This window comes from Magnolia sinica, chromosome 16 (assembly GCF_029962835.1).
Source record: "Magnolia sinica isolate HGM2019 chromosome 16, MsV1, whole genome shotgun sequence".
NCBI classification, from domain to species: domain Eukaryota; kingdom Viridiplantae; phylum Streptophyta; class Magnoliopsida; order Magnoliales; family Magnoliaceae; genus Magnolia; species Magnolia sinica.
This window is the reverse complement of record NC_080588.1, coordinates 29090613-29102416: the sequence shown is the minus strand read 5'-3', so window position 1 is coordinate 29102416 and position 11804 is coordinate 29090613. Positions and strand designations below refer to the sequence as shown.

The 11804-nt window shown below is 37.9% G+C and overlaps 1 pseudogene; it reads right to left on the bottom strand.

The window, feature by feature from the left end:
• Positions 1 to 8574: 8574 nt before the first annotated feature.
• On the bottom strand, positions 8575 to 10354 carry LOC131228793 (DExH-box ATP-dependent RNA helicase DExH12-like; annotated as a pseudogene).
• Between the last annotated feature and the right edge of the window lie 1450 nt (positions 10355 to 11804).

Sequence of the window (11804 nt, the reverse complement as noted above, 5' to 3'; positions counted from 1 at the left end):
GAGCTGAAGCCTTGGCGAAGAAGCAATAGAATGATCAGGGAGCATTAGTGACCTGATTGATGCACATGAGAGAGGAGATCAAGTAACCCAAGAAGAAGCTACAAAGGGACTCAATCCGACAAGTAAGTGTCAAGTGCAGAGTCCAAGTTTGTACTCCTTCCTTGTGTAGGTTGGAGTGTAAGAGTTTGTGTCCCAAACTCAAACTAGGTTCTTTCGTAAGACCTTGGCCTTTATGTAGGGCCTAAACTCGTGGTTCTTATGTAAGACCATGGTTATTGGTTAGCCGAAGAAAAAGCCAACAGTGTTGGGTTCTTGTGTAGGACCCTTGCTCTTGTGTAAGGCATAAACTTAGAGTCCTTACATAGGGTTGTAAAGGTTAGAGGTGAACCTAATTTAAAACCTCATATAGTGAAATCAGGTACACTTATGGGTTGAGTGCGTCTATTGGGAGTGGAGTAGGCAAGTAGCTGAACTACTATAAATGATTCTATTTTGGATTGTCATTTGTGCATTTGTTTAATTATGCTTGTGAGTTTAAATGTTTAAATTATGTTGCATGATTAGATGAATGTCTTAGTGTTGATAGATAGGATATCTCACACACACATACACTATCTTGTTATAGACTAGTTGCTTATTTGCATATCTCGTGTAGTCTATGTGATTGGACCCTTTATTGGCTTGGAAGCCTTGGAGTCATATTGCCTTGCTTAGTTTAATTGTTAATTAGTTTAAGTTAGGCAATTATTATTTTTAATTGGCATAGGTTTTAAATTGGTCCTAATCGCCCCAACCCCCAACCCCCCCCCCCCCCCCCCCCCTAAGGACATAGCCCTCATTCTTTAGATCTACCTAACTTCCACACTTAATGCATTATGGCCAAATACCATAATTTCAATTAACATCAGAGCAGGTCACTCTTGAAGAGCATAACCATCTTAAGTTAATCCAAGGAGCTTAAGAAAATTGTCTAACCAAGAGGGTAGTACCATCACACGACCACCGTATTTTGATGGTCTAACTATGCCTATTAGAAGGTTATGATGAAGATATTTCTAAATAATATGACATTTTCAATTCTATGTGGGGTTTAGGAGAGAGGATTCAAGAATGATGTATATGTAGAAAAAATACTTAAATCCTTACTGGATAGGTTCACTCCCAAGATAACCTAGGATCATAAATGAGATGAAAGTATAAGAACTTATAGGTAGCTTACAAACATTTGAACTACACTTTAAAACTCCTTCTAAAGATAAGAAACTAGCCATCCTCAAAACATCATATAGGCATTCACATAAACATAAAGAAATCAAACTTGAAAGTAAAATGATGATGAGGATGATGGAAAATTAGCTAAAACACTTAAGAAATTTCTCAAATTTACTAGAGGGAAGAGTTGTGACAAGAAGGAAGAAAAAGTTGGGCAAGCATAAAGGAAAATCTACCAAACCATATAAATCAATCTAATGTTACAACTGTGGAAATTATGGATATATTGCCCCTGATTACCCTAGCAAAATAAAATTTAAAGGCAAGGTAATGGCGGCAACATGGGATGATATGGAGTAGTTTGAATCCACTCAAGATGGCTCCTCTATTGTGGAAGACCTAAGCCACATGTGTATTTTATCGGCTCATGTCACACCATCCCTCATTAGAAATTTGGGATATCATAATTCCACAAAAAGGATACCCTACGAGGTCCCTTTGGGCTGAAATGATGAATATGAGGATTAAGCCTCTCATATGTACCATATTGTTAAATTTGAGGATTTCAGCCTCCTATATGAACATATAGGTAAATTAAAGGATTAAGCCTTCATGTGAGCTAATTGTTAAATTTGAGGATTTATGGCCTCTAGTTGTTTTGTAATTTCATTAGGATTCCCACTCTTTCAAATATTATGGAATCCAGCCTTTAAACACAATATATATATATATATATATATATATATATATATATATATATATATATATATATATATATATATATATATATTTATATAACAAAATTCAAAACATATAGGAAAATTCATATTACATATGGCATTTTATTTTTTTTTGTTTCAGGGAATTTCAATTCGACCGAACTTACGTTTGGTTCAACCAATATTAAGCCGTGCTGGGTTATTTTTTTTTAAAAAAAAAACCCTATCTACACAGTTTTCATTATGTGCTGCCTTTCTTTTTCTTTCCCTAAGTTCGGTCAGAGGGCTTTCAGACAAAAATCAGCCAAATCCACGATATTCCTAGGTTTCTTCCTCCAAATCACAGGTATTATTGCTCATTTTCTTCTTAGGATTGTTTTTCCCCTTTTTAGCTTGCTCATTCCACTCTCATTCCTTTCTAAAATGGGAAATCCAGAATCGATTCCTCCTAAAGAAGGTCGCACTAAATAAAAGCATGATCTTGTTGAATCCTCCGGGACAAGGCAAAAGAAATGTGCACCAAAGAGAGGGAGGACCTCTTCACAAAACCCTCGACCCTCGGTCGTCCCTATTTCTTCCATAGCTATACTGCCTCCACTGTCGAGCCCCATAGCCGCTAGATTTACCACCAGGAAAATCATCTGTGAGAGAAATATTGACCCAGCATGTCTTGACAAGTTCAATATCTATGACATTCTTTTTCAACGTGGATGGCATCTAATCTTGTCATTTGGGGGAGAGGTTCATGAAAATCTTATTAAGTCCTTCCTCTCCCATTGTACTTAGCTTGAGGATAAAGATACCCCAGGATTTGAAGTCAAATATCAAGGACAGGTATTCATCATCACACGCTCTCGCATTGCATCCTTCATCAATGTGCCTCTGTGCCACAAACAACCAGCTAAACTTCTGATGTCATCGGCAACTAAACAGATTATTTGGACGAAATTCTAGTGCAATGATGATAATGTAGAATGGAGCAAAGGGAATGCACTTCGGGCCTCATGTATGTCCAATGACTACCATATCTTATACCTTATTTTTTTCTCCAATGTCTACCCTCAGTCGAGTAATTACACTGAGCTCACTCCCTTCATGGTGGAAATTATGTATAATCTTGGAAAGGGGGAGCCAATGTGTCTACCGACTATGATCTATCATTAGATTGTCTCCACTTTTAAGTCAAATTTATCCGGGATATCATTTGGATGATTACTATGTCATCTAGCCTTCCAGTGTAGACTTAAAGGGATTGAGGGCGCATCAATCAAAACTCTCAAATTCAATGCCCAAACTATTTAGAAAATGAACCTTCCCTTGGATCATGGACCTAGTGGCTAAGCCAACGATGACATTTAGGATGAGGCCGATAACACCACTGAGGCAGCCGCAGATACACATGCCTCACTAATTGCTCATAAGCCCTTACTTCTTAGGATGATATTCTTGTGCGCATTTGAGACCAGCAAGTGCAGATCTTAGAGAGGCAGTCTCGACTAGAGCAGTTGGTCCAATCCATGGGGAGGTGATTCATTCATTGCAGTGTAGAGTGCAGAGTGTAGAGGATTGCGGCTCACCTATCGTGCCAACAAGATGACACAGTGGAACCAAGGCCCTCTAGATCGTTTTAGTTATATTTTGTTTTGTATGTTATGTTATATATATATATATATATATATATATATATATATATATATATATATATATATATATATATATATATATATATATAATGTCAGTGGATGGTAATGGATATTGGGCTTATCCCTTGATATATTTTTGGACATGGATGGTGCTTTGATGATTTTATGATATTTTTATCTTATTAACACCTCTCTTTATGTCTATATAGTTAAATCTATGGACATAACCTCATTTTGCTTTCTACAGGAAAATCTGAGGATTTACCCTCACTTGATAATTTAAGCCTTCAATTGTTAAAAGTCTAAACATCTCATGTATGTGACTTAAATTATCTTTAATCATTCCTATTTGTAATGATTTCCTATTTGAATGACCATAATTTGCTTGCTCCATGATTTTACTGATTATTTGCATTCCTTAACCCTTGTTAGTATAAGGATTATAATTATAGAGTTGGTTCATATATGATTTTATTTATACATTTATTGAATTAAACCCATTGTCAAATACTAACGGAAAAGGGGAGAAAGATCATATCCCACCAAAATAATGTGTTCTATTGTATAGGGTTTATTTGTATTGTAGGTATGATCAGGGAAGCAATCTAGGAAGAGAAATGCAAGTATTTCATGTCTTAATGTATAGACTTTTAAATCTTTTCTATTTGACATGTAATATCTTCTGGTTGTTATGGTATATCATTGGTATGGACCATGGCATTGTCTTAGGTTAATTGTTTTTTTAATCATGTAATTGACAATGGGGGAGATTGTTAGTGCACTCATTTTTTGCACTCGGTTTGTCAATCATGTGAGCGTTGTGTCATGTAGTCGGTTAAGCCTTTGAAAAATTGAAGACCAAAGACACAAGTGAAGCTGGAGCATCAAGAAGCAAGAACAAGTAAATCAAGGTGCCTTGAGATTCTAACATTTGTCCCAAAACAACCCCTTAACCTCTAGATGATTTGGACTTAATAGGGAAACCCGTTTTGATCATCCCTTAAGCTAAGGAGTCAATACCTTAACACCTTTAGATTGGTCTTAGGGGTTTCCATTACTGATATTATCATTTGAATTTAGCAACATTTAGTCCCACCGAAGAAGGTTTCGGTTCGACCCAAATTGGTCATTGTAGGAAAAAACTAAACAGGTATATCGGGCCTCATGTTCAATTGGACTCGGTCTGACCGAATGTAATGTTTGGTCCAACTGAAATAACATTTGGTCAAATCGAAATAACATTTGGTCCGACCAAAAATGGCCGAAACAATCCAACAAGTTTTAGACTTAATTCGGTCCAACTAAACTTATATTTGGTGTGACTAAGTATATTTTTAGTGCGACCGAATGGCATTTTGGGTCCAACTGAATTTGGCCAAAATTGTCCTACAGCTTTTGGTCATATTTCGATGAGATCAAACTATAATTCGATGCGACCAAAAAGTAGCCATTAAGATCCGTTGGAGCACTTTTTCTATATATCTAGCATCTGGATCTTTACAAAGATGATGGATTTTGGCATTTTAGAGACTCTAGTGCATCCCAAGCCTTACCAAACATCCTCGACTCTATCCTAATGAGATTTATGCACTCTTCTTGGTGATTCTTCACTCAAATAAGCATTCCAAGCTTCTTCTATTCAAGAAGAACATGATCCCATTCCTTCTCTAAAGTATCGAGACCAAACTTATTGGTAAATTTATAGTCTCTACCATACTCTAGAGTGTCCATTACGTGAATCCCCTAGGAAAAACAACTTTCCATTAGTTGTAGGAGATTCAACCCACTCCCATCACCTTGGTCATCCTGAATGAGTATCAAATGCAAGGAGATTGATCGTGGAGCTTAAGCCTTGGAGAAGCAGCAGCAACTTGATCGGGGGAGCATCGAGGAGCTAATTGAAGCATGGGAGAGCAGAGATTAAGCAATCCAAGATGGAGTTACAAAGGGACTCAATCCGACAAGTAAGTGTCACCTGTAGAGTCCAAGTTTGTACTCTTTCCTTATGTAGGTTAGAGTGCAAGAGTTTGTGTCCCAAACTCAAACTAGGTTCTTTCGTAGGACATTGGTCTTTGTGTACAGCCTAAAACTATGGTTTTTGTGTAGGACCAAGGTTGTTGGTTAGCCGAAGGAAAAACCAACTGTGTTGGGTTTGTGTAGGGTATAAACTTAGAGTCCTTGTGTGAGGCTGTAAAGGTTATAGGTGAACTTGATTTAAAACCTTCTATAGTGAAATCAAGTACACTTATGGGTTGAGTGCGTCCTCTAGGAGTGGAGTAGGCAAGTAGCTGAACTGCTATATATGATTGTGTTTCGGATTGTTATTTGTGCATTTGTTTAATTATGCTTGTGAGTTTGAATGTTTGTTGCATGATTAGATGAATGTCAAGTGTTGATAAATAGGATATCTTACACACACATATACACCATCTTATTATAGACTAGTTGCTTATTTGCATATCTCATGTAGCCTATATGATTGGACCCTCTATTAGCTTGGAAGCCTTAGAGTTATATTGCCTTAGTTTAATTGTTAATTACTTTAAATTAGGCAATTATTTTTTAAAATCCCCCCTCCCCTTAGGACAGCCTTTATTCTCTAGCTCAGCCTAGCTTCCGCACTTAATGCATTACGGCCAAATACTACAATTTCAATCGTTTCCCTCCAACGATAGGCAATCGTGAAAGGGCGTACACATACTAGTCATGATATTGTACATGGCTTACTTCTCATATCAATTCTTCATGAATTCACACATTCAACAATTGAATCCTTCAACCATTCACACAAACCTTACACATGGTATTCCCAACAATGTAACTACATAACCCTCATGGGTTCCATCTTTCTCAAAACACGGTTCCAACATATATGGGGCAAGGGGCTTCCTTTGACGTGACATCACATACATATTTTCATATCCACCAATGCATGGGATATCATATCCATCATGAGCACATAATATCCATGAAACCAAGACATAGTTTTCACATAGTTTCCATATAAGCATGTCTACATACATGATTTCATCTCTAAACGTTTAAACGCATCTCATGATGAATATTAACAAAAGGTCCAGCAATAAAACATCATAACAACTTCATGCATGTAAAACACCATTAAGCCATGTACAAATAACACACACACAGACCAAACCAAAACTACTTTGTATAGGGTCCACACTCCAACCTTAGTGGGTGCACCATGCTGAAGTCAGCGGGTTAGCTTAGTTCAACGAGTTAACTCATTGATCTGGATGAAATCACGGATTCCCACACCATGGGACATCAATATAGCATCCTTATGGTCACACGCTCCATCTAGGTTCGGTTATCCATCTAGTTTATGCAGTCAACACTACATAGTCTAAGTTTGGGCCTAAGCATGATTTAAACCTTCATGAAATCAGACTATAACATGAATTCATTCACCCAAATAAAAAATGACAGTAATAATTCAAGAGAAAACAGAAAATAAATAAAATTCATGGATCTAAAATAATCACAATCAAACCTAAGATTTCAGACATAAAAATATGAACTCCTAAGCTATAATTGAAACTAATTTTTTAGGGATTCCTCACCTTAGTATAAACTTGAAACCATAGATGGAGAACCTCGAGGAAGATGGCATCTTCGCAAATCACAGACACATGAGCTAGGTGGGATGGATCCCACACAATGGACGCCTAGGAGGAAGGGGTTGAGGGTGGGCGTCCCTTATGGTGGATGTCTCTCTCTCACCTCTCTTTCTTTCTCTCTTCTCTATCAAGAGCCTAGGAGGCTTGGGCATGTGTGGATTTTGGGTAGAGAAGGGTCACAGGGCCCTTTTTATAAGGGTGTAGGTGCATGAGAGGGGTGTGTCACATCTTAATCAAGTTGGGTTTTCAAAATCATCTCTTTCCAACGATATTTCTCCTAATATCACTGATTCATCGTGTTTAGTTTGTTGAGTAGAGTCAGAATATTTAATTTTCTTGGTAATCCGAAATCTAGATTGGCCGATCTTGAAAAATGGTCTCACTACGCCAAAATTGCTGATTTGCGACGGACAAAATCCGTCGTAAAACCAAATAAACGATGGACTTGGTTTGTCGCTGTTTACTGAGTCTTTTTTATTTTCGACGGATAAAATCCGTCGTTTAATCTACGACGGATAAGGTCCGTCACATCATCACGACGGATATAATCTGTCGTAAAAAATAAAAAAATTCGTAGGTAAAATTCAAAAAATAAGTCGTCACGTAAAACATTAGCGACGGATAAGGTCCGTCGCTAATATGACTAAGCGACGGATCTCAAATACGTCGTTGATTATCAAGGGTCAAAAATTAGCGACGGATAATATCCGTCACTAATATGAGTAAGCGACGGACCTTGAATTCGTCGTTGATTTCAATGTTCAGAAAGTAGCGACGGATTTGGTCCGTCGCTAAATATTGATAAATTATTATTATTATTTTAATTTTACACCTGATAGTCATTCAAAAAATAATTCACACTATTATTTGACAAGAATCCTATTCACAAAATTGGTAACAACTCAATTCAATAAAAGAGGAAATGACCCAAGTGGCCCACTCCAACAAAAATTGACTTTTTAACCCTCTTAACTAAACACTTCCCCTCCTAACTAGGACCCATACAAAAGAAATTACCCGGAACTTCATCTGTTGGCTATGCCTTGCCTTGAATTGGCTACTTAGCATCTTCTCTTGTTCAACCTTCTTTTGAGCCCTTCCTACAGATATTACAAACAACCAGATTGAATCCAAGAAAAGACTACTTTAGTCAACCCTTCATATATTACAAATAACCAGCTCAAATCCATGAAAAGTGAATAGTTTAATCAACTGAAACCATTTAACAAAATAAAAGATTAGAATTCATCCTAGCCATTAGAGGTTCAGGTAAGAGCATTTCTTAACTTCATAACATTCACTGGGAGAGCACAATATAGTTTTTTTTTTCACAATGAAAAATTATTCTCATCTAGAGGAAAAGAGTGAAAACAGTTATGTTCTAAAGCATCCAAAGCAAACAGTAGCAACAGATAACTTTGGTCTATGGCTGCTAAACGCTAGAGTTAACATTGTTCCTTGTGTTAAGTAACAATCATTGAGGAAAACAGAAAGCAACATCAGAAAGTGTTTACCTGATGCAAGGGAAAAAAACCGCATATGGAAAGAGATAATACCAGAACATAAGTGCAAAATCAGCAGATAAACAGAGGCCCACTTTGTACATCAAGCATGCCCTCATCGACCAGGATCAAAAGGCTGCCATGGCAATTGACTCACTCTCCCATCTCAACCACCTTCTGCTGCGTCTCTGACATCAATTGTAAAACTATATTCCTGGTCACATCCTAGATACGAATCACACACAAAATACAGCATATATGACTTACTTTCCAACTTTTACAGGAGCAGTGAAGTCAAGCTTGACTTTTGCCCTCCGTTGCAGCGACACCCTCTTTATCGCCAGCAGCTGCTGGCTTTTGCTATCACCAACCACAAGCCACCACCCCTCTTCTTGGCTTTCGGGTATCTGGGTTGATCAACTAGTCCAACCTCTGAGCGCCCCTCACGCCCCTCAAAGTCTCGCTCAAGGGTGACCTGCAAGGTAACATTTTCCCCAGGCCTCACATCATCACTATCCAGCACCTCGTACACCATATCAATGTTAGGAAAGTGGTTGCAAAAGTGGATGATGTCCTGCAGCTGTGACTCTGATATCTGGAGCAGCTCATGCCTTTCATCATTCTCCATCTCCATCAAATCAAAGACTGTTCCAGTACTCTTCCCTGGATTTTCTTCACACCTCTTCGCCAGCTCCCATGTGAAGTGTGGAAGTTGCAGAAGAATGGAGTCATGCTCCCACATGCCTTAAGTCACCATCTGACTCACTTCCATCGTGAGAAGAGCTAGATTGAGCCACCCATTGCTGGAAATAACATCAACCATAGCCTGAAGCAACCTGTTAGCAGAGAGGAGAACCTCTCTCTGATCGACTGCTAGATTTCCTACCACTGTATGTCTCGAGAAGTGGGCTTGTAACAACACCTTTGCCTTCTCATGCGGATCCATGCACTTGGGGTTTTCAACAGAAAACCTCTGGTGGTTGATCAATTTTCTTTTCAGCTCTTCCTCACCTGGTCGAATTGGAAGCTGAGCATATTTAGAACCTGAAACCAAAATTTCCAGAAGACCCTTCATCTTTGTTTTCGAAGTCAATGATGAACTGAAGCGCTCGATGGTAGTGTAACTGATGTAATAGTATGATGCAATCATGCCAAGGTTTAGAGGAGAGATACATTTCTTCTATGGCCACGCATTTACTTGCTTCCAAATCACTTATTGTGTTCTCAACGAGCTCGGAAAGGTGATCCAAAAGATGCCTATGGCTGATGCCCTGGAGATTGTAGTAGTTTGGGTTTTGGGTAAGCCTCTAGTACATGAATGTCCATGTCAAGTAGTCTATAGCATCTTGCTTGTTCTCAATAGTTCCAACAACAACTTCAGCATTCAAATTGTCATGCAGGAACTGTTGTAGATGACTTTCCACAGGCAGTGCCTCATAAACAAACTACTTGTAGTACTCTTTACAGGAAGCATGACACAGGATGACACATTTCCCAGCATTGTCCAACAGAGGTCTGCTTGCATGACCCATCATCTGCAAAAGATCAGTAATTGGATAATCAGTGTGAGCATAATATAGTTTGAAAAGATCTTTAGATGTTGGAATCAATACACAACAGCGCAATGCAATCTGCATTTAATGCACTAGTGTCTAACAAAATGACCAAATGAAAGTTTAGGAACTGCGAAATTCCTATTTCCCAATAAGATACACCTGCATAATCAGAAGATAGCAACAACTTGTCAGTGCTTGTAACTGCTTTCATTTATGAAACTGCATCTCTATTACCATTTGGTCCATGAAACCATACCCAAAAAAATATCTTTGATTCCCCCATCCATCCATTCAACCATCATACAGTTATATTCATAAATACATACACATAAATGTATCATACGATTATATACATATGCAGAGATGGACTTGTTTCAGACCATTCATCCAATGCACTCTACCATTATTTGGCCACAAACCAAAAAAAAAAAAAAACTTTTAGAGTGAGAATGGATCTAGTGATTGACTTTTCTAGACAATCCTACCCATTCCCGACCGTCTTATCAATGAACTTTTCATTCAAGATGAGCCATTGCTAGCCTGTCTTTAGTGTCCATTTATACAAAACTGGTTAAACAGGATTGTCCAACCACTGATCTTTTTTTAGAGGTCCATTCCCAATTGGACCTGCTGAACATATGGTTAGGATATCATCTGCATATATGATGCATATGGTTAAGAAATAAAACTTTAGAGTGAGAATGGATCTGATTGAATAAAATATCAGAACAATACAAAACAGATACATTGGAATAAAATAAACCAAGGATGAATGAGATATCGGATCAATGTGATTTTTATGTGGTGGTCCATGAAATGTGTCCTAGACTTAACAGAGTTCAGATTGATCAATTGGACTGTAATTAGGAGAACTCTAACTTATAGTGCTCTGAGAGCAATGGAGCATTTCTCCTGTATATAAGCATACACATGTTTACATGCATGCATCATGCGCACGTGCGCACGTGGGTTTTGCTAATGTCCACAAATTTATGGGGATGTTAGCAATGTCCCCAATCCTTTTGAATGACATGTAAGACATCCAATCATCAATCTTGACAGTTTATTCAGTAGTACTACTAGGAACAAGCCATGGTGCAAGAATCACGTCGATCTGATGATCCCAAGCTTTTGAATGGGGCCAATTTGTTACAACTATTTGTTGTTTAAGGGCCATAGCTCACATGGTTAGAATCATTGAACCAAAGCGCTACTTTGGAATCATAAACAGTACAAAGTGAGATCTATATAATAGATGTTTCAAGTGATGACTGGACTTATTTCGTTTTACAAAATATTGACGGTCCATTTTCCGCACTATTGATCAGATGTTTACGATCATCTTGGTGTGACTTTTGAACTATGGCTTGCCCCAAGTTTTGTGAATGAAAAGACGGTTCAAATCAATGATATGCATCCCACATAGATTAAGAAGGTTTATGATTCCAAAACTTCTTAATCCTATGCCTTCAATTTTTTGGTATAGTCTTGGAGGTTCTGATCTTCTAGTAATGTATCCTAGTTCAATTCT